Raw genomic sequence first — 22,636 nt, forward strand, 5'->3', positions numbered from 1 at the left:
GCCAAGCAGTAGGAGCCACAGTACCCCCTCAAGAAAGGAGAAGTGGAAGATAGTGTGCCCCTACTGTGAGAAAGAACACTGGCTGTCACAATGTGACTCATTCCCCAAGATGAATGCGGAGGAAGCGAGTCAATGGATAAAGTCCAACAGACGCTGTTTTCGCTGTGCGCGATCACACATGGCAGCCGAATGCCGCTTAAAGAAAAGGTGCAGTCGGTGCGATGGAGCCCATCTGGACATACTCCACGACAGTAACAGACGGTGGCCTCCACCCGCACCATCAAGCAGCAAAGCAAGCGTCATGTACATCGACCCCGCCAGCAGCAGCGGAGCCAGAGTGCTCTTAAAGGTAGTCCGTGTGACATTGAGCTACCAGAATAAAGTCATGGACACTTACGCCGTCCTTGATGACGGGTCAGAGAAGACCCTTCTGCTCGCGTCCGCTGCGGCCCAGCTAGGGCTGCGGGGGAGCGAAAACCAAATGACAATTCGGACAATAAGAAGAGATTTGAAAACGATAAAGGGTGAGAATGTCTCATTCTCTATCGCAGCAAGCGGCCAGCCCGAGCGACGGTACAGGATTACAGACGCTTTCACCAGCCAAGAAATAGGACTCTCGCGGTACACATACCCCGTAGCCAAGCTGATGGAGAAATATGTACATCTACGCAAGCTACCGATCCCACTCATAGACGGTGCTACCCCGACACTGTTGATAGGCTCCGACCATGCAGACCTCATTGTCCCGATAGACCGGGTTCATACCGGACCCGGAGGCTGTCCTGCAGCAGTCGAGACCAGGGGCGGATTTAGGATTGTAGGAGATCCGGGGCTTAGCCCAGATGGGCCCCCTTTTTTTTATTATTTTTTAAAAAATTTTTTTTTTTTTTTTTTTTACTTTTTTTTTTTTTTTTTTTTTGGCAGGCAATGGGTGGTTTGGAGGGGGTCCGGCATGACCCCCTCCACGACAGATTTTTTTTGAATTTAATGAACCTGTACGTGCAATTTCCTGCAATATAGAGCCTTCAATCTTGACCAATAAAGCTGCTCTTTTCACTATAAAACTCAGTTAACCATAACGTAGTTATGGTTAGATTTATATATTGGGGGGGGATATATCATATTTTTCATATAATCAAAAAGTGGTGGAGCAAGATCATACCTTTGCTCCCCCAAGTTCAATAGTGGGAGAGCAGAGATGCTCCGAATGCTCTTATGGCCAGGCGTCTATGATTCACTGATACAAAGTAAAATAGTGCAGTGCAATAAAATAGTTAGTAAAATAGAATAAAATAATGCAATAGTGCATTGCAATAAAATAGTTATCATCGTATTTTTTCGGGAGGCCGGTAAGGAGTGCATTACAGTAGTCGAGTTGGCTTGAGATAAAGGCATGGATCTGGTTTTCAGCGTCCTTTTGATTTATAAATGGCCGTACTTTAGCTATGTTTCTAAGGTGGAAGAATTAAGTTTTTGTCAACCTGTTGATTGTGATTTAAAGCTTAGGTCTGAGTCTACCATAACACCAAGACTTAACTCACTCAAATACAGTTAGCAGCTGGATAGACCACAGATGGAAATTAGCTTCTGCTAAATCTGGTGCAAACATATTTTCATGTAACAATGATGAACTGTAAAAAAAAAAAAAAAAAAAAAAAAAAAAAAATCTATTTTTTTTAATTTTTTTTTAAATAGATTCGGGGCTTTTCAGAATACATCCGGGGCTTGAGCCCAGGTAGCCACCCCCTAGCTCCGCCCCTGGTCGAGACCCGCCTAGGATGGACTCTCCAAGGCCCACTCGCCAAATCTCTCAACCGAACCACAGCCACTAGCTGTCTCCACTCCCGAGTCACAGAGGGAGACACCGCACTCCTGCAGCATGTAGAGAGGCTATGGACCTTAGAACAAATGCCCTTTAAGAACGAAGAGAAAGACATTCGCTCTAAAGACGACATCTACGCCATTAACCTCCTCGAGACGGGAACAAAGAGAGTCCCAGTCAGCGGCGTGTTGAGATACGCCACGCCACTCCTGCGGCGGGAAGGGATGCCTACCTTTCACGCAAAGAAAGACGCCACAGAGCGGTACCTACTAAACACAGAGCGGCGCTTAGCCAAGGACCCCGCCCAAGAAAGTGTATACCGCGCTGAGATTGAGAAGCTTATCACAGCGGGACACGTCACAAAGATTGACATTAAAGAGGCCGACCAGACGACTGAATCGTGGTACGTGCCCCACCACAAGGTTCATCACAACGGCAAAGACCGCATCGTGTTTAACTGCAGCTACCAGATCGGATCCCACAATCTGAATAAAGAGCTATTGCCCGGTCCTACACTCGGCCCCTCCCTACTAGGCGTACTACTCCGCTTCCGCCAGGACAAGGTGGCTATCAGCGGGGATATCAAAGGGATGTTCCTGCAGGTGAGATTAGTAGAGGAGGACAAGCCCCTGTTGCGGTTCCTATGGAGAGAGAGGCCAGGAGATGAGCACCCAGCCATCTACCAATGGGAAGTCCTCCCTTTCGGAACTACATGCAGCCCATGCTGTGCTACATTTGCACTACAGAGACATGTCGCAGAGGACCCAGCAGCGGACGAAGAGGTCCGACACAGTGTGAAGAACAGCTTCTACGTAGATAACTGTCTACAAAGCGTTTCGACCCAGGAAGAAGCCGAGGCTATCCTACTTAAACTCCGCGCCTCTCTGATCAAAGGCGGCTTTGATCTCAGGCAGTGGGCCAGCAGCGATCCGCACGTACTGCGCAGCCTCTCCTCCGAGGACAAGGCAGCGAGCAGCGAGACCTGGATGGCCACAATCCCAGGAGAAGCCCAAGAGATGACACTAGGACTAGTGTGGCGCTTCAAAACAGATTCGCTCCACTATAGACACAAACCCCTGACCACGGAGCAGGGAAGGTCGACGGCAATACCGACCACCAGACGGAGTGTGTACAGAACACTCGCCCGACAATATGACCCGTTAGGATGTATACTACCGTACACCACCAGGGCAAAGATGATTGTACGAGCATTGTGGGACAAGGACCAGGGCTGGGACGACCCCATTCCCGCACACCTTGCATCCACCTGGAGAGAGTGGGAGATGGAACTCCACTCACTCCCAGGCGTTAATATACGCCGAAGCTACTTCCCACCCACGGTGAGGCCAGAGACATGTAAAATGGATCTACACGTCTTCAGTGACGCCTCCGAGGTCGCCTACGGATCAGTAGCCTACTTGCGGGCCCAAGAAGAGGGGGGAGAGATCTACACAGCATTCATCCTCGCCCGCTCGAGAATAGCCCCACGCAAGCAACAGTCTATCCCACGTCTAGAGCTCTGCGCAGCCCTCGCAGGAGCGCATCTAGCCACGCTCATCCAACGTGAGCTCACCATTCCGGTGCATAGAACAATCCTGTGGTCAGATTCCACGACAGTACTCGCCTGGATCAAATCGGATTCATGCAAATACAAAGTCTTTGTGGGAGTCAGAGTCACTGAGATTCAAGAGTTAACCGGAGAAGCAAACTGGCGCTATGTTGATACAAAACACAACCCAGCTGACGTCATCACCCGGGGAATGTCCCTAGATGACTTAACCCGTCATAACATCTACAGTGACGGACCAGCATTCCTCAAGCTCCCGGAAGGAGATTGGCCCACGCCCACCCCGAGGGAAGCAAGTGACGAGGAGGCTGAGAATAAGAAACCCATGTTCTGTGGATTGAGCACTGTTGTCTCCGCAGACCCCAACATAGACGATTGCATTACCATAGAGAGTGCGCAGCAACGAACATTCCTGCGGCACCACCCAGAGATTAAGTCCCCCGCTGATATGTCAGCAGCTGACTACGAGGAAGCAGAACTGCTTCTACTGCAACGAGCCCAGAGAGACTCGTTCCCCGATGTACTAGACTGTCTACAGGGAGGAAAGCCCGTCCCATCAGACAGCAGATTGATTCATCTGGCCCCCGAGAGTGACACACATACCCTCATCAGAGTGGGTGGTCGCCTGCGGAGAGCCCCCAATTTACCGGATGACATTAAGTACCCGATCGTATTGAACAGCCGACACAAGGTCACAGAGCTGATCATAAAGAAATACGACGAGGATGTACACCACGCAGGAGCAGAGAGAGTCTTCGCGGAAATCAGACGTTGTTACTGGATACTTCAAGGAAGAGAGGCGGTGCAACGCTTCCAGCGAACCTGTCTAGACTGCCGAAAGTGGCGCGCGCAGCCCAGCATACCACGGATGGCTGACCTACCTCCATGTCGCCTCCGACTCGGCGACAAGCCATTCCACTCAACAGGCATGGACTGTTTTGGCCCGCTGCACATAAAGAAAGGAAGAGGCACCGAGAAGCGGTGGGGTATTGTATTCAAATGCATGACCACCAGAGCGATACATATCGAGCTCCTTCCGACCATGAGCGCAGACTCATTCCTTATGGCCTTCCGAAGATTCACATCACGGAAAGGAAAACCGTCTACATTATTGTCCGATCACGGGACAAACTTCAAAGGCGGAGAAAGAGAGCTGAGGGAGAGCTTCCAAGCTATGGGCCCAGAACTTAAGACCCACCTCGCTCCAGCCCAGATTGACTTCCAATTCAACCCCCCAAACGCACCCCACTTCGGTGGAACTTGGGAACGAGAAGTACGTTCTATAAAGACAGCCCTGTACGCAGTACTTGGGGCCCAGACTGTGGCGGAAGAAGTCCTAATGACAGTCCTCACGGAGATTGAGGGAGTATTGAACTCAAAGCCCCTCGGTTACGTCTCCAGTGATGTAGCAGATGTCGACCCAGTCACCCCCAACACCCTCCTGATGGGGCGGCTAGATCCCGCGTTACCCCAGACAATGTACCGGCCTGAAGAAGCGAACGGCCGACGAATGTGGAGGTACAGCCAAGTATTAGCCGACAAGTTTTGGAGCAGTTTCCTACTGCACTACCTACCGTCTCTACAGACCCGCCAGAAGTGGGTAAAGGAGAGAGACAATTTGACGGAAGGAACAGTCGTCATGATTATTGACCAGTCACTACCCAGAGCTATGTGGCCGGCTGGCCGCGTAAGCAAAGTGATCACCGGTGCCGATGGCAAGGTCCGAGCAGCTGAAGTACTCGTCCAGGGGCGCATTTACACCCGTCCTGTGGCGAGGCTCATAGAACTGCCCCGACTCCCAGACACAATCGATGATGACCATGACCCTATGACTTTGTGAGTTGACTGACCCTTACAGCGAACCCTTGAGTGGTAGACAGTGCGGTTAATCTGTCTCTGCTTAACTAATTGGGTTGGGACCAATTAGGGGGCGGCTGTTCTGAAGGATCAGATTAAACCGAATATATATATTTATTTATATATATATATTTAATTGTATTTGTATATCCCCTGATATCCCTTGTATATTCCTTGTACAATATGCATTGAATATCCCTTCTAGTCTACTGAACATCCCATAATAGTCTCCATTCTACCATTGGACGAGACCTTGGTGCCAGGTCGCCATACCCCTCAGACCAGGTTCAATCGTACCGCTCAACATGTATGGACAAGTCCTAGTTCCGCGTAGGAATATGTCTACCGCACCACTAATGGTACTATTTGTTCATAGTGCGTATATATACTGCGCTATTAAAGTAGAGCTTTCTTTTAGTCCAGTTCCTTACCCTCCAACAGAGTGACAGACGCAAAAGCCTCCCCGCGAACCACGTGTGGGCAGTAAGGCCAATTCGGCCCAGTATCGGCATTGAGACATCGTGTATATTAATATTTGAATAGTCATATTTGGCACTATATCGTCGAGTTGGACGTATTCTATTAAGCTAATAATAGTCTATTCATATGTAGTGCCTCGTGCGGTAAGAGTTCTATAGTAATCAGCACCCCCATCGTTTCGGGCATCAGCTGGACGCTTATCCAGGGTGGTTGACCCCACGTGAAGCTGCACCCGAGGAGCTCCAGGCCAAAGAGCGAGTGGACCTGTATATTGGATTATTCTACCGACGACGGCTAGCCTTCCCCGGCTTGGATTATGCTTTGAGTACTTTGATTATTCTATGGATAAAGGCCAACACTGCGGTGTGTTGGAAATACCCCCCCCGGAGAGGACGACAGGTGAGAAGACGCTCTACACGACGAGGTCGCCTCACGTCTCTCCATCGTGGACCAAAGGACGCCGGCCACAGAGAGTCCAACTGCTTTCATCTGTGGATCGAGGATCGCTGGGCACCGGGTCGCACGACTGTGGGCTCTCCCAGGATACCCTTGGCCAGACGGGATACAGCCAGACTCTACCCCCCCCCCTCCAGCTGTCCTACAAGCAGTCGGAACCTCCCCCTAGTGTATCCAGCTATATAATCATTCAAGTATCATTGCTATTGTTCCCTAAATATTCCAGGTTGTATATTTGCTTCCTGCGCAATCAGAGATTGGACATTCGATATTGATCTACCTACGAATACTCATTTGCCATAAAAGTGCATACTATTTCAAATCATAAATGTAATTAAGTGATCGTTGTACATACCTTTTGCTATGTATTATTAATAAACGCAGACTTTCGACTTGGTACATTTGTGTTGGATCCGTTTCATCAGGTGGGAGTGTTTATCATAATTATTTATACCTAGTACTGGGTGGCCAGAGTCTAAAGTACAAGAGGTAGTGGTAGTAAGTATCATATCTAACAATACAGTCAGGGAATTGTACCCCTCAGTTACAGTTAGGACTATCTGACTCTTAATAATAAACACTGTTAGGACTGTCTGACTCTTAATAATAAACACTATTAGGACTGTCTGACTCTTAATAATAAACACTGTTAGTGTTGTGAAGGGCCAGATTAAACTGAATATATATATATGTATCGTTTGATATACTTTGTATATTATTTATATATATACACGGAATATCCCTTTACCTGCGTACAGACCAGAGTAATATTCGCTCTCCTATTGGACAGTGCCCCCAGGCTCCAGGCAGTCTCGCACTCAGACAGGTGCAATGGGCGAGTTTGGGGCATGTCAGAACATGCCTTTGGCAGTGTATTGATTCAGGACCAAAGTGACCAGGTTGGGACTAGATATTCACTTAAGTATAAATACAGCGCAAGGTGCGCACACCGTGCTTAGTTCTTCGTTCATTCAGTACCTTACCCACCTTCACCACTAGTCAACGTGCAAGTGAAGTGAGCAACCTTGCGTCTAAATAGAGCATTGAGAACCGCGTGCGAATAGAATGTTAAAGTGTCAGAGTTTAGTGAAGTAACGTCAAGTTCGACCTAGTTTAATGTGAAGTATAGTGCACAGGAGAATCGACGTCGGCGATTGCAGAACCATTCCTGGTTGGATTATATTGCCTTGGGACCGTGACCACCGGAGAAGAGCACTGTTGATTTCCACTATCATTTGGGATTTAACCTCGTGAGGATTACCACTCGGACCTGCCTCGTGGAAGGGGCTGGTTAGCTGTCATCAATGCTGTCGAGCATCTTGGATTACAACTATTGCTTTTGCTGCTGATCGATTGGATTTACAAGGACTGGCTTCTGCACGTGAACCCCCTTTATTCCTCATTGAATCAGACTGAGTATCCGAGCATTCCTCTACCCTCCAGGCTTTACACCCCCGGAGGGAACCCATTGTCTCCAGTTGCTACCGACCACCCTATATAATTGCTACTATACAACAGGTGGCGTCAGCTTAGACCCATCATAGTATTCCTACTATTCTTAGTGACTTATGCTCTTGACTGACTTTACGTATATTCTTCGCCATACAAGCGCGACCCTAATTCTCATTCTGTAACCTAACGTTGCCTAATAATAATAAATAACCCTCCAATAGAATTTCTGTGTCAATGCCGTGTTCTTGTGAGTGTTCACCATCAATATTTGATGTACTGTTTGGCCAGTAATTAAAGTACATAACTAGCAGTGGTTTAATATATCACAATCTTTAATACAGTCAGGGTTTTGTAACCCCTCAGTTACAGTTAGGACTATCTGACTCTTAATAATAAACACTGTTAGGACTATCTGACTCTTAATAATAAACACTGTTAGGACTGTCTGACTCTTAATAATAAACACTGTTAGGACTATCTGACTCTTAATAATAAACACTGTTAGGACTATCTGACTCTTAATAATAAACACTGTTAGGACTGTCTGACTCTTAATAATAAACACTGTTAGGACTATCCGACTCTTAATAATAAACACTGTTAGGACTATCTGACTCTTAATAATAAACACTGTTAGGACTGTCTGACTCTTAATAATAAACACTGTTAGGACTATCTGACTCTTAATAATAAACACTGTTAGGACTATCTGACTCTTAATAATAAACACTGTTAGGACTATCTGACTCTTAATAATAAACACTATTAGGACTGTCTGACTCTTAATAATAAACACTATTAGGACTGTCTGACTCTTAATAATAAACACTGTTAGGACTATCTGACTCTTAATAATAAACACTGTTGGACTATCTGACTCTTAATAATAAACACTGGGTCTCATTATCGAACGAAGTTACGACAAAATATTTCGTCTTAGCCAGATTTCGGCCTATTTAAGACATATTAGGGCTGGGAGTGGGAGTCTTCAAATTTTCCTGAGATCTTATTTGAGAGCAGATCTAAGAGTGCTGAGGAGCACTCTTAAATATGCTCTCAGCCCACGATCAAATCTCATGATTGATTGACTAATTTAAAATGTTATTATAACTTGACAGACTGTGTTCTCATAGTGATTCCTTCACGTCAACGCTACAGGCCTCCTTGGAATTAATTACTTAATCATAATTAAAATAAATATGACAATATTTGTACGATAAGAAATTACGAATTTGATGTCGGAAAAATAAATAATATGGATTCATCTGATCACAGGGCAGCTGGATTAACCATATCTGAACCAGCTATTTTGGACAAATAATTACTCAGATATTCAAACACAATTATGCAATTATTGTGAAATGATTGAAAATAATAATAATTTAATGCCTTCTGTGGAATTTGTATTTCTTATTTGTTACACATCTGTTTTAATGATTAATTATATACATTTGAAAGAATGCAGGTCAACATGCAATGTATCCCATTGATTGGTATACAATGGGACAGACCTTTGTTTGATTGATTGATTGAAAACTTTATTAACAGATTGCAGAATGGGTACAGTACAGTACAGCTCAATTACATAAGGGGATGCAGACCAGAGAAAGAATTTCGTCTTGTTTACATCAGGGTCCCCCATTTTCAATTCATCATAACATATATGACACACATGACACAGATAGACAGTACTGCTACATCTATACATAGATGTATAGATGTAGCAGTACTGTCTATCTGTATGTCATGTATGTCATATATGTTACGATGAATTGAAAATGGGGGACCCTGATGTAAACAAGACGAAAGTCTTTCTCTGGTCTGCATCCCCTTAACAATTGTATGTATTGAGCTGTACTGTACTGTACCCATTCTGCAATCTGTTAATAAAGTTTTCATTCATTTCATTCATTCATTCATTCATTCATTCATTCATTCATTCATTCATTCATTCATTCATTCATTCATTCATTCATTCATTCATTCATTCATATGACATACCAGATTTGCAAATACAGTACTGTTTGTGATACAAAAAGAGTCCAGAAAAGAGAGTACATTTGAAGTAGAAACTGTTGGAGGAGGTTGGGTAGGGATGGGTGGGGGATAGACTTACACTGTACAAGCAAAACTGTACATTGGAATATTGACAAAACCATACTTGGTCATTTACTGTAAATTGGAGGGGGTTGATATAGCTATAAACCTGCATTCCTTCGAATATATCATTAATCAATTAAACTTATATTGAAATACACTATATAGCCTATACACCAACACTGAAATGACAGTGGATAAATAAATAAGAACTAAAGCTAATCGGTGGAAATAGACTGCATTAATATTCCATAACAAGTCTTGTGTGCGCCTACGAATGAACAGTAGCCTATAGGCTTATGTAATAATAAGCCTACTACGTTCATTCGTCACGCCCGCCGTAGGCTATATATATTATATGTCATTCATTCATATACAGTACTGCGCGCGCGCGCGTGTGTGTGTGTCTGTGTGTGCGCGTGCGCTGCAGCAGGTGTGTACCGCAAGCTGTATATGATGCCAATACATTAATCTAATCTAGTTTTGATGGGCGCAAGCGTGATTACGAAACCTAGCCGCATTTCTCGGAGACGCTCTCTGATTGGCACTGACTGACGCTAGGTTTCGTAATCACGCGGCTCGCAAAGCACTTCCGCCATTCCATTTCACACAGCTGCGTCACCAATTGCCTTATAAGGAACTATGGAGGCGGTGTTTTGTATGCAAATGAGCTGAACGGGAACGCGCTTTGGAGTTTACGACAGAATGCCATTCTCCAAGCAGATATCAGATCATATCATTTCTGCGACCGTTTCAGCCACTTAAGACATATCTCCAGCACGTTCAGGACTCAGAGTGTACTTGTCATAGATTATGTCTCAGTGGTTCCAAGATAAGTCTTCCAGAATATATCTTTGGAAAATGTTCGGGAATGAGACCCACTGTTAGGACTGTCTGACTCTTAATAATAAACACTGTTAGGACTATCTGACTCTTAATAATAAACGCTGTTAGGACTATCTGACTCTTAATAATAAACACTGTTAGGACTATCTGACTATTAATAATAAACACTATTAGGACTATCTGACTCTTAATAATAAACGCTGTTAGGACTATCTGACTCTTAATAATAAACACTGTTAGGATATCTGACTCTTAATAATAAACAATATTAGGACTGTCTGACTCTTAATAATAAACACTGTTAGGACTATCTGACTCTTAATAATAAACACTGTTAGGACTGTCTGACTCTTAATAATAAACACTGTTAGGACTGTCTGACTCTTAATAATAAACACTATTAGGACTGTCTGACTCTTAATAATAAACACTGTTCGGACTGTCTGACTCTTAATAATAAACACTGTTAGGACTATCTGACTCTTAATAATAAACACTGTTAGGACTATCTGACTCTTAATAATAAACACTGTTAGGACTATCTGACTCTTAATAATAAACACTGTTAGGACTATCTGACTCTTAATAATAAACACTGTTAGGACTATCTGACTCTTAATAATAAACACCGTTAGGACTATCTGACTCTTAATAATAAACACTGTTAGGACTACTGTATCTGACTCTTAATAATAAACACTGTTAGGACTGTCTGACTCTTAATAATAAACACTGTAAGGACTATCTGACTCTTAATAATAAACACTGTTAGGACTATCTGACTCTTAATAATAAACACTGTTAGGACTATCTGACTATTAATAATAAACACTGTTACAAAGGATCAGATTAAACCGAATATATATATTTATTTATTGATATATATTGCATAGTATTTGTATATCGTTTGATATCCCTTGTATATTCCTTGTACATATACACGGAATATCCCTTTAGTCCAGCCCATAATAGTTCATTCTCCTATTGGACAGCGGTCCACCGGCGCCAGGGACCGGCCCCCGGAGCCAAGTTCAAAGTCACCGACACGACATGTCTGTACTTGCCCGGCCCTGCCCAGGGATACGGCGACAGAAATGAGAGTGGCACTATTTGTGCACCGTGCGTATAAATACGGCGCAGGTGAATGTAGAAGACCCTTAGCCCCTTACCTCCGTACCCTTCGTGCACTTAGCATGTTACCGATAAGTTGAAGCCTCACCCACGATACAACGTGCGGTGAAGTATGGCCTGTTTGGCCTCAGAATAGAGTATCGAGACTGCGTGCGAATTAATAACTGAATTGTCAGAGTTTGGCACTATACCGTCGAGTGCGACATATTTCTATTGAGTCTTTAATAGTCTATTTGTGTATAGTGTATCGTGCGGTTAGAATTCTATAGTGACCAGCATCTCCAACGCTTTCTCGTATTAGCTAGAGTTCTTATCCAGGCTGGGCCGACCGCATGGCGCCTTCACCCGAGGAGACCTAGGCGAGAACCGTATGGACATGTACACTGGATTAATCTACCCGACGACTACATAGCCTTTGCGGCTGGAATATATTTGCTTTGGTCCTATGATTTATGGAGCGGATAATCGCCGACGCCTGCACGTGTTGGATTTACCCCGAGAGGAGTCAAGTCGAGTCGGCGCTCAGAGAGCCTGAGGCCGCCTAGCTTTCTTCACTGTAGAGCTACAGTCTACCAGAGAACCAAGCTGTATTCGTCTGTGGATCAAGAGACTACTGCACCGGCTTCTGTACCTGAAGTCTCCCTAGTCATCGTTGACCAGACGTCCTACTACCGACAGATCTTCTACCCCCTTGCTGGCTTACAACCAGTGGGAACCCCTTCCAGTATCTCCCGCTATTACTAGTGTACCATAGATATAATTCCCTAAGATTCAGGTTGTATAATTACCTCCTGCGTAACCAGAGAATGGACATTCGTTATTGATTTGCCTACGCATACTCCTTTGCCTTACAAGTGCATTCAAAGAATAATGTAAAGTATCCTATGTACCTTTTGCTCCATTAAATACTTGATTAATACCTTTGACTGGAACCGATTTCATTGTGGGAAGTGTTCATCATATTCATATATCGTGTACTGTATGGCCAGTAATTAAAGTACATAAAGCGGTAGTGGTTTAATGATACCATACTTATCAATACAGTCAGGGAATTGTACCCCTCAGTTACAATTGGTCCTTCGAACCGGATAATAACTAGTGTAATATTAATATAGTGGTATTAATATTGAAATGGCCTATGATGAACACTCCACAAAACGGTTCTCCTAAAGTAGATCGCCCGCAGCGTAGACGGCAGACACCTCAGTACTTAGAGGATTACGTTGCCAGTATACTACCTAGCCTTCTACAGACGGTAAACGCGGAAAAAGTAGATAGTAAAATTATGTCCGACCCTATCGCCCAGGTTACCCCGCCAATAGAGGCCCTAGTGGGTTCTAATGTAACTGACCAAGCTCACGGTAGGGACCAGGAGGGAACTGACACGACTTTACCCCCCGCCAAGACCGAAGAAGTAGTCCCCGGAGAGCTCCAGGAGAAAGACAACCCTCCAGAGATGGAACTCTGCCCGGTACAAGAAGAGGAGAGCGCCCAGGAGATAGAGCTCCAGGACTCCCCGCAGGAGAACGCATCTCCAACGAGTACTGCCAGGAGCGGATCACCTCAACCAGCGTCTTCCCCCAGCGAGGCGGACAAGATGCTGGCACAGGCGTTCCTCGCCAGCCTAGCAGCCTCAACAGAGCGCGATCGACTCCAAGCACAAACGCTTAGTGAGCGCGAACATTCTTCCATGGAAAGAGAACGCCTCCAAGCGCAGCAACGGAGCGACGAAGATCGTATACGTCTAGAGATTAGACGCCTTCAGACGGAAGAGAATATGGTAAAAGACCACGCCGAAGCCCAGCGCGCCGCCGCCGAAGCCCAGCGCGCCGCTGCCGGTGCCCAAAGAGAAGCAGAGCGGGACATCGCTCTCACCAAGCGCGAAGCAGAGCGCGACATCGCTCTCACCAAGCGCGAAGCCGAGCGCGACCGATTACAAGCGCAGCTAATGGAGCAGCTGATCGCCAGGGCGACACCCCCTCCCTCCACACGGGGTTCCAGGGCCTCGTCAAGACACGGGTCAAGGGCACCCTCCCCTAACCGATTAAGCGACCCTGAGCCCGACCACCAGAGAGAGCCTATACCCCCCTCCGAACTCCTTCCCCGACCGGTCCCAGTGAGACCCAGCTACAAGGAAGAGACGGTATACACCGCGGAGAGGCTAAATAGACGACTACAGGATCTAGAGGACCTGCCAGAGGAAGAAGAAGAGGGAGAGGAGGAGAGTCAAGCCCGACAGCAGCACAGTACTCCACAGGACCAGGAGGTCCAGTACAGCCCAGGCTCTACCCCCGCGGCTCTGCGCTACAGACCCCCGACTCAAGTCACGGGTGAGATTGACGCACGACCAGTCCCGAGGAATAGCACCTGGATACGCGGTACCAGCCCACCGAGAGGCGTAAGAGGAGACTCGCCTAGGAGGCCTCTCTTCCAACGCTCACCGATGTGCCAGCCATCTACGGCATCATACATTGGCACACCGACGTTTCCAGACTTCACCCATGAGAACAGAGCACAGTACACGGAGCTACGGATGTGCTTAGAGACAATGATGGCTGATGTAGCTGATGAACGCCACAAGTATGCTATCCTATTGAAGCACCTCAAGGTGCCCCGAGCGCACAATATAGCGCTGGCCTATGCCACCTCTACTACCCCATACACAGCGGCTCTAGCAGCACTCGACCAAAGATATGGACGCATATGGGACTACGTAATACAAGAGATAAGGCATATTGACCGCCTACCCCCAGCAACAGACAATCGCTCACTAGACGACCTGTCTATCAAGGTACAATCCCTGGTAGGGATGCTGGGGGCGCAACGAGAAAAGGGTATGCACGAACTATACGCAAACTCTAATGTCGAGAGGATTTTAGAGAAGCTTCCGCCCGCCCGACAAGAGCGCTTCAGGCGGCAAAGAGACCACCGTGATCCTAACGGTCCCGAGCCATCCCTCCTAGACCTAGCCGACTTCCTGGCGAGAGAAGTCAGCAGCCTGCGATTGGATACGTTCGTGCGGAGCACACCAAGCTCCAGAGAGGGACCTAGGATAGCAAACGATGGCCGAAGATTGGTGACTGTCATGCACCAATCAGAACCAGTACCGAGCAGCAAGAACCACAGTACCCCCTCGATGAAAGAGAAGTGGAAGATGGTGTGCCCGTACTGCGAGAAAGAACACTGGTTGTCACAATGTGACACATTCAAGAAGATGACCGCCGACGAAGTGGGTCAATGGATAAAGTCCAACCGACGCTGTTACCGATGTGCGCGCAGTCACATGGCAGCCGAGTGCCGCCTAAAGAAGAGGTGTAGTCGGTGTGACGGAGCCCACCTAGATGTCCTACACGACAGTAACAGAAGAAAGCCTGCACCCTCAAGCAGCACAAAGGCAAGTGTTATGTACATTGACCCCGCCAGCAGCGGGGGCGCCCGAGTGCTCTTAAAGGTGGTCCGCGTAACACTGAGTTACCAAGACAAGGTCATGGACACTTACGCCGTCCTTGACGACGGGTCAGAGAAGACCCTTCTCCTCGCATCCGCTGCGGCCCAGCTGGGGCTGCGGGGGAGCGAAAACCAGATGACGATTCGGACAATAAGAAGAGATCTAAAGACGATAAAGGGCGAGAATGTCTCCTTCACTATCGCAGCAAGCGGGCAGCCAGAGAGACGGTATAGGATTACTAATGCTTTCACCAGCCAAGAAATAGGCCTGTCGCAGTACACCTACCCCATCGCCAAGCTGATGGATAAATATGTGCACCTGCGTCAACTACCTATCCCGCTCATAGACGGTGCCACCCCGACCCTGCTGATAGGCTCCGACCATGCAGACCTCATAGTCCCGATAGACCGGGTCCACACAGGGCCCAGAGGCTGTCCTGCAGCAGTCGAGACCCGCCTAGGATGGACATTACAAGGCCCCCTCGCTAAGTCTCTTAACCGAACAGCAGCCACTAGCTGCCTCCACTCCAGAGTGACAGAAGAAGACACCACCCTCCTACAGCATGTCGAGAGGCTATGGACACTAGAGACAATGCCCTTTAAGAACGAAAAGAAAGACATTCGTTCCAAGGAAGACATTTACGCCATAGCACTCCTCGAGCAAGGGACAAAGAGAGTCAAAGTCAACGGAGTGATGAGATACGCAACTCCACTCTTGAGGCGAGAGGGTATGCCCACCTTCCACGCCCCAAAAGAAGCGACGGAGCGGTATCTATTGAACACAGAGCGGCGCCTAGCCAGAGACCCCGCTCAAGAGACTGTGTACCGCGCTGAGATTAACAAGCTAATCACAGCGGGACACATAAAGAAAATTGACATTAAAGAGGCCGATCAGACAACCGAATCATGGTACGTGCCGCACCACAAAGTCCACCACAACGGCAAGGATCGTATTGTGTTCAACTGCAGCTACCAGATCGGATCACAAAATCTGAATAAAGAGCTCTTGCCCAGCCCAACACTCGGCCCCTCCCTACTAGGCGTGTTACTACGTTTCCGCCAGGACAAGGTGGCCATCAGCGGCGACATCAAAGGGATGTTCCTGCAGGTGAGACTAGTGGAGGAGGACAAGCCCCTGCTGCGGTTCCTATGGAGAGAGAGGATCGGGGATGAGCAACCAGCCATCTATCAATGGGAAGTCCTCCCTTTCGGAACCACATGCAGCCCATGCTGTGCTTTGTTTGCACTGCAAAAACACGTCGCAGAGGACCCAGCAGCTGATGAAGAGGTCCGAAAAAGTGTAGAAAATAGTTTCTACGTGGACTACTGTCTGCAAAGCGTCTCGACGCCAGAAGAAGCCGAGGCCCTTCTACTCAAGCTCCGCGCCTCCCTGATCAAAGGCGGCTTTGATCTCAGGCAGTGGGCCAGCAGCGACCCGCAAGTATTGCGCAGCCTCTCCCCCGAGGACAAGGCAGCAAGCAGCGAGACCTGGATGGCGACCATCCCAGGAGAAGCCCAAGAAATGACATTAGGACTAGTCTGGCGCTTCAAAACAGACTCGCTCCATTATAAACACACACCCCTGACCAAGGAGCAGGGAAGGTCGACTGCACTACCGACCACCAGACGGAGTGTATACAGAACACTCGCCAGACAATATGACCCGTTGGGATGTATTCTACCTTACACCACCAGGGCAAAGATGATTGTAAGAGCGTTATGGGACAAGGACCAGGGCTGGGACGACCCCATACCCGAACACCTTGCATCCACATGGAGAGAGTGGGAGACGGAACTCAGCTCACTCCCAGGTGTTAATATACGCCGCAGCTACTTCCCACCCACAGTGAGGCCGGAGACGTGCCAGATGGACCTGCACGTCTTCAGCGACGCCTCCGAAGCAGCCTACGGCTCGGTGGCCTACTTGCGTGCCCGAGAGGAGGGAGGAGAAATACATACTGCTTTCATCCTGGCTCGCTCAAGAATAGCCCCACGAAAGCAACAATCTATCCCGCGTCTAGAGCTCTGCGCAGCCCTAGCAGGAGCGCACCTCGCCACATTAATCCAACGTGAACTCACCATCCCGGTGCAAAGAACAATCTTGTGGTCAGACTCCACGACAGTACTCACATGGATCCGGTCTGATTCGTGCAGATACAAGGTCTTCGTGGGGGTCAGAGTCACAGAGATTCAAGAGTTAACAGAAGTAGCAAGCTGGAGGTATGTGGACACAAAACACAACCCAGCTGACGTCATCACCCGGGGAATGTCCCTGGATGACCTCACCTGTCACAACCCATACAGTGACGGACCAGAGTTTCTCAAGCTCCCGGAAGAAGAGTGGCCTACACCCACCCCACGGGAGGCGAGTAAAGAGGAGGCCGAAAACCAGAAATCTGTGTTCTGTGGATTGAACACACTCGTCTCCACAGACCCCGACATAGACGATTGCCTCACCCTAGAGAGTGCGCAGCTAAAGACATTTCTGTGGCACCACCCAGAGGTTCAGCCCACTACTGACATTTCAGCAGCTGACTACGAAGAAGCAGAACTTCTTCTACTACAACGAGCCCAGAGAGACTCTTCCCCGATGAGCTAGACTGTCTACAGGGAGCAAAGCCCGTCCCATCAGACAGCAGACTGCTCCACCTAGCACCCGAGAGCGACGCCCATAGTCTCATCAGAGTGGGTGGTCGTTTGCGGAGAGCCCCAGACTTACCGGATGACGTCAAGTACCCGATAGTCTTGAACAGCCGACACAAGGTCACAGAGCTGATCATAAAGAAATACGACGAGGATGTGCACCACGCAGGGGCAGAGAGAGTCTTCGCGGACATCAGACGTCGTTATTGGATACTGCAAGGGAGAGAAGCAGTGCGGCGCTTCCAGCGAACCTGTCTAGACTGTCGTAAGTGGCGAGCGCAGCCCAGTATACCCCGGATGGCTGACCTACCTCCCTGTCGCCTCCGACTCGGCGACAAGCCTTTTCACTCCACTGGTATGGACTGTTTCGGCCCGCTGTATATAAAGAAAGGAAGAGGAACCGAGAAGCGGTGGGGTATTGTATTCAAATGCATGACCACCCGAGCGATACATATAGAACTCCTTCCAACCATGAGCACAGACTCATTCCTTATGGCCTTCCGAAGATTCACATTGCGGAAAGGCAAACCGTCTATATTGTTGTCTGATCACGGGACAAACTTCAAAGGCGGAGAAAGAGAGCTGAGAGAGAGCTTCCAAGCTATGGGCCCAGAACTTAAGACCTACCTCGCTCCATCCCAGATTGACTTCCAGTTTAATCCCCGGAACGCACCTCACTTCGGTGGAACTTGGGAACGAGAAGTACGTTCAATAAAGACAGCCCTGTACGCCGTGCTTGGGGCCCAGACCGTGGCGGAAGAAGTCCTAATGACAGTCCTCACGGAGATCGAGGGAGTATTGAACTCAAAGCCCCTCGGTTACGTCTCAAGTGATGTAGCAGATGTCGACCCAGTCACCCCCAACACACTCTTGATGGGGCGGCTGGACCCCGCGCTACCACAGACAATGTACAGGCCTGAAGAAGCGAACGGCCGAAGAATGTGGAGGTACAGTCAAGTATTGGCTGACAAGTTTTGGAACAGCTTCCTACTCCACTACCTACCGTCTCTACAGACCCGCCAGAAATGGGTAAAAGAGAGAGACAATTTGACAGAAGGAACAGTCGTCATGATTATCGACCAGTCACTACCCCGAGCTATGTGGCCGGCTGGCCGCGTAAGCAAAGTGATCACCGGTGCCGACGGAAAGGTCAGAGCAGCTGAAGTGCTCGTCCAAGGGCGGACCTACACCCGACCCGTGGCGAGGCTAATAGAACTGCCAAGGCTCCCCGATACTATCGATGACGACCATGACCCCATGACTTTGTGAACTGACAGACCCCTCACAGCAGACATTGAGTAGTGGACAGTGCGGTTAATCTGTCTCTGCTTAGCTAATTAGGTGGGACTAATTAGGGGTCGGCTGTTACAAAGGATCAGATTAAACCGAATATATATATTTATTTATTGATATATATTGCATAGTATTTGTATATCGTTTGATATCCCTTGTATATTCCTTGTACATATACACGGAATATCCCTTTAGTCCAGCCCATAATAGTTCATTCTCCTATTGGACAGCGGTCCACCGGCGCCAGGGACCGGCCCCCGGAGCCAAGTTCAAAGTCACCGACACGACATGTCTGTACTTGCCCGGCCCTGCCCAGGGATACGGCGACAGAAATGAGAGTGGCACTATTTGTGCACCGTGCGTATAAATACGGCGCAGGTGAATGTAGAAGACCCTTAGCCCCTTACCTCCGTACCCTTCGTGCACTTAGCATGTTACCGATAAGTTGAAGCCTCACCCACGATACAACGTGCGGTGAAGTATGGCCTGTTTGGCCTCAGAATAGAGTATCGAGACCGCGTGCGAATTAATAACTGAATTGTCAGAGTTTGGCACTATACCGTCGAGTGCGACATATTTCTATTGAGTCTTTAATAGTCTATTTGTGTATAGTGTATCGTGCGGTTAGAATTCTATAGTGACCAGCATCTCCAACGCTTTCTCGTATTAGCTAGAGTTCTTATCCAGGCTGGGCCGACCGCATGGCGCCTTCACCCGAGGAGACCTAGGCGAGAACCGTATGGACATGTACACTGGATTAATCTACCCGACGACTACATAGCCTTTGCGGCTGGAATATATTTGCTTTGGTCCTATGATTTATGGAGCGGATAATCGCCGACGCCTGCACGTGTTGGATTTACCCCGAGAGGAGTCAAGTCGAGTCGGCGCTCAGAGAGCCTGAGGCCGCCTAGCTTTCTTCACTGTAGAGCTACAGTCTACCAGAGAACCAAGCTGTATTCGTCTGTGGATCAAGAGACTACTGCACCGGCTTCTGTACCTGAAGTCTCCCTAGTCATCGTTGACCAGACGTCCTACTACCGACAGATCTTCTACCCCCTTGCTGGCTTACAACCAGTGGGAACCCCTTCCAGTATCTCCCGCTATTACTAGTGTACCATAGATATAATTCCCTAAGATTCAGGTTGTATAATTACCTCCTGCGTAACCAGAGAATGGACATTCGTTATTGATTTGCCTACGCATACTCCTTTGCCTTACAAGTGCATTCAAAGAATAATGTAAAGTATCCTATGTACCTTTTGCTCCATTAAATACTTGATTAATACCTTTGACTGGAACCGATTTCATTGTGGGAAGTGTTCATCATATTCATATATCGTGTACTGTATGGCCAGTAATTAAAGTACATAAAGCGGTAGTGGTTTAATGATACCATACTTATCAATACAGTCAGGGAATTGTACCCCTCAGTTACAAACACTATTAGGACTATCTGACTCTTAATAATAAACACTGTTAGGACTATCTGACTCTTAATAATAAACACTGTTAGGACTGTCTGACTCTTAATAATAAACACTGTTAGGACTGTCTGACTCTTAATAATAAACACTGTTAGTGTTACGAAGGATCAGATTAAACCGAATATATATATTTATTGATTGATATATATTGCATAATATTTGTATATCGTTTGATATCCCTTGTGTATTCCTTGTACATATACACGGAATATCCCTTTAGCCTAGTACAGACCATAATATTTCATTCTCCTATTGGACAGCGGTCCACCAGGCGCCATTGCCATACCTCCAAGGTCGGGTTCAAAGTCACCGCCGGGGACTTGCCTGGACATGAACGGTTCGGCGCAAGGATATGAGACAGGAATAAAGCTGGTACTAGTTTGTTCACCTAACGTATAAATACGGCGCAGGTGAATACAGAAGTAGAGTTACCCAATAAGTTGAAGCCTCACCCACGATACAACGTGCGGTGAAGTATGGCCTGTTTGGCCCCAAATAGAGCATTGAGACCGCGTGCGAATTAATAACTGAAGTGTCAGAGTTTAACGCTGTACCGTCGAGTTCGACCTATTCTATTGAGTCAGTAATAGTCTATTTGTGTATAGTGTATCGTGCGGCTAAAGTTCTACAGTGACCAGCATCACCAACGTTTCTTCGTACCAGCTAGAGTGCTTATCCAGGCTGGGCTGCTTACCATGGCTGTTGAACTCTTTAGGAGAAAAGAGAGCCAAATGTATTTTATTGACTCAAAATTACATATATTATTTATCCAAAACAAATGGTACAATTTAAATGTCCCCTAAATGATCAAATGTACTCCTTGCAACTATTTTCAAGGTAAACCAGAAATTAAATGAACTTTAAGGGTAAAAAGAGAATAATTTACATCAGGCATCTATGTGGGCAGCATGGGAGGGCTTGACTGGTTTACCATCTGGCATATATGGGGGCAGCCCAGAGGACTTGCATTAAGACCCCAGCTCATTCAGTCCATGATTCAGTCAGTCATTGAGTCAGCTCATTGTGCTAAATGAGTTAAGCTGCAATCAAACCAGGAACGTGATGACCCAATGGTATGTTCTAGTGATGGCGAGATGAAGCTTCATGAAGCATTGAGGCTTTCCATCCAATTGTACCACACATGTGTCGAAGCTTCATGGTGCATTTGCTCTACTGTGCCATCAAGTGGACAATAAATGTAGAACAGGCAGAGTGATGATGATGCCAATAAACAAATAATAATGTGTCTGTTTATCTAACAGAATGATGGCAGGGACAGAGGAGAAAGTGCTTGTGTTACTACAACATTCTATAATTTAATATAGTGTGTTTTTCTAACAGAATGATGGCAGGGACAAGTGCTTGCTTCATTAATTTTTATTCAGAAAAAGCAACTCAAAATCGACATGCCATCCTGCATTTGGATCATACAGATGTGATCAGATTAGGCACAGCAATTTAGACATTACAGCAAGTTTATATGTAACGGAGATGATATCATATGGTCACCTTTTTTGCGTTGTGTTTAACTTTCTTCGATGCCCCGAGGGAGTTTAGAACCCGAGTCTGCCGTGACACGGGCGACAGGTGACAGCACAGACCGCTACACCAAGGTGAATTCACTCTTCATGACGTGTAAAGTGTGTCTTTTTAAGTGGAGTGAGTTTAACTCGCAGTACCGCTACTCGCCAGTCACTTCACAACGCTTGAAGTCCATCGTGACTGACAGTGCCTCGCGCTACCATCTGTTATATATATATATGTTGTTGGGATTATTAGGATACACATTTATTTGTCTTTCCCAGTACTCCACGGGATTCTCCAACGCAAAGAAACTCGTAATGAATTCCTATGTCGACACTTGTGTTGCAGGGATGTTCCGGGGAACATAGGGATGATCCCGTGTTGGAGACGCGTTGCGCACCAACCCCGAAGCCATTTCCTGAATCAGTGACGCGGAGTGGGGCTTCGGGGGCGGTACCCCCCCGGAGTGGGGCTTCGGGGGCGGTACCCCCCGGACCGAGGCTTCGGACGTCATCAGTACGTCACCTGATACGC

The sequence above is a fragment of the Notolepis coatsorum genome, assembly GCF_963971535.1.
Source record: "Notolepis coatsorum genome assembly, chromosome: 6".
Classification (NCBI taxonomy): domain Eukaryota; kingdom Metazoa; phylum Chordata; class Actinopteri; order Aulopiformes; family Paralepididae; genus Notolepis; species Notolepis coatsorum.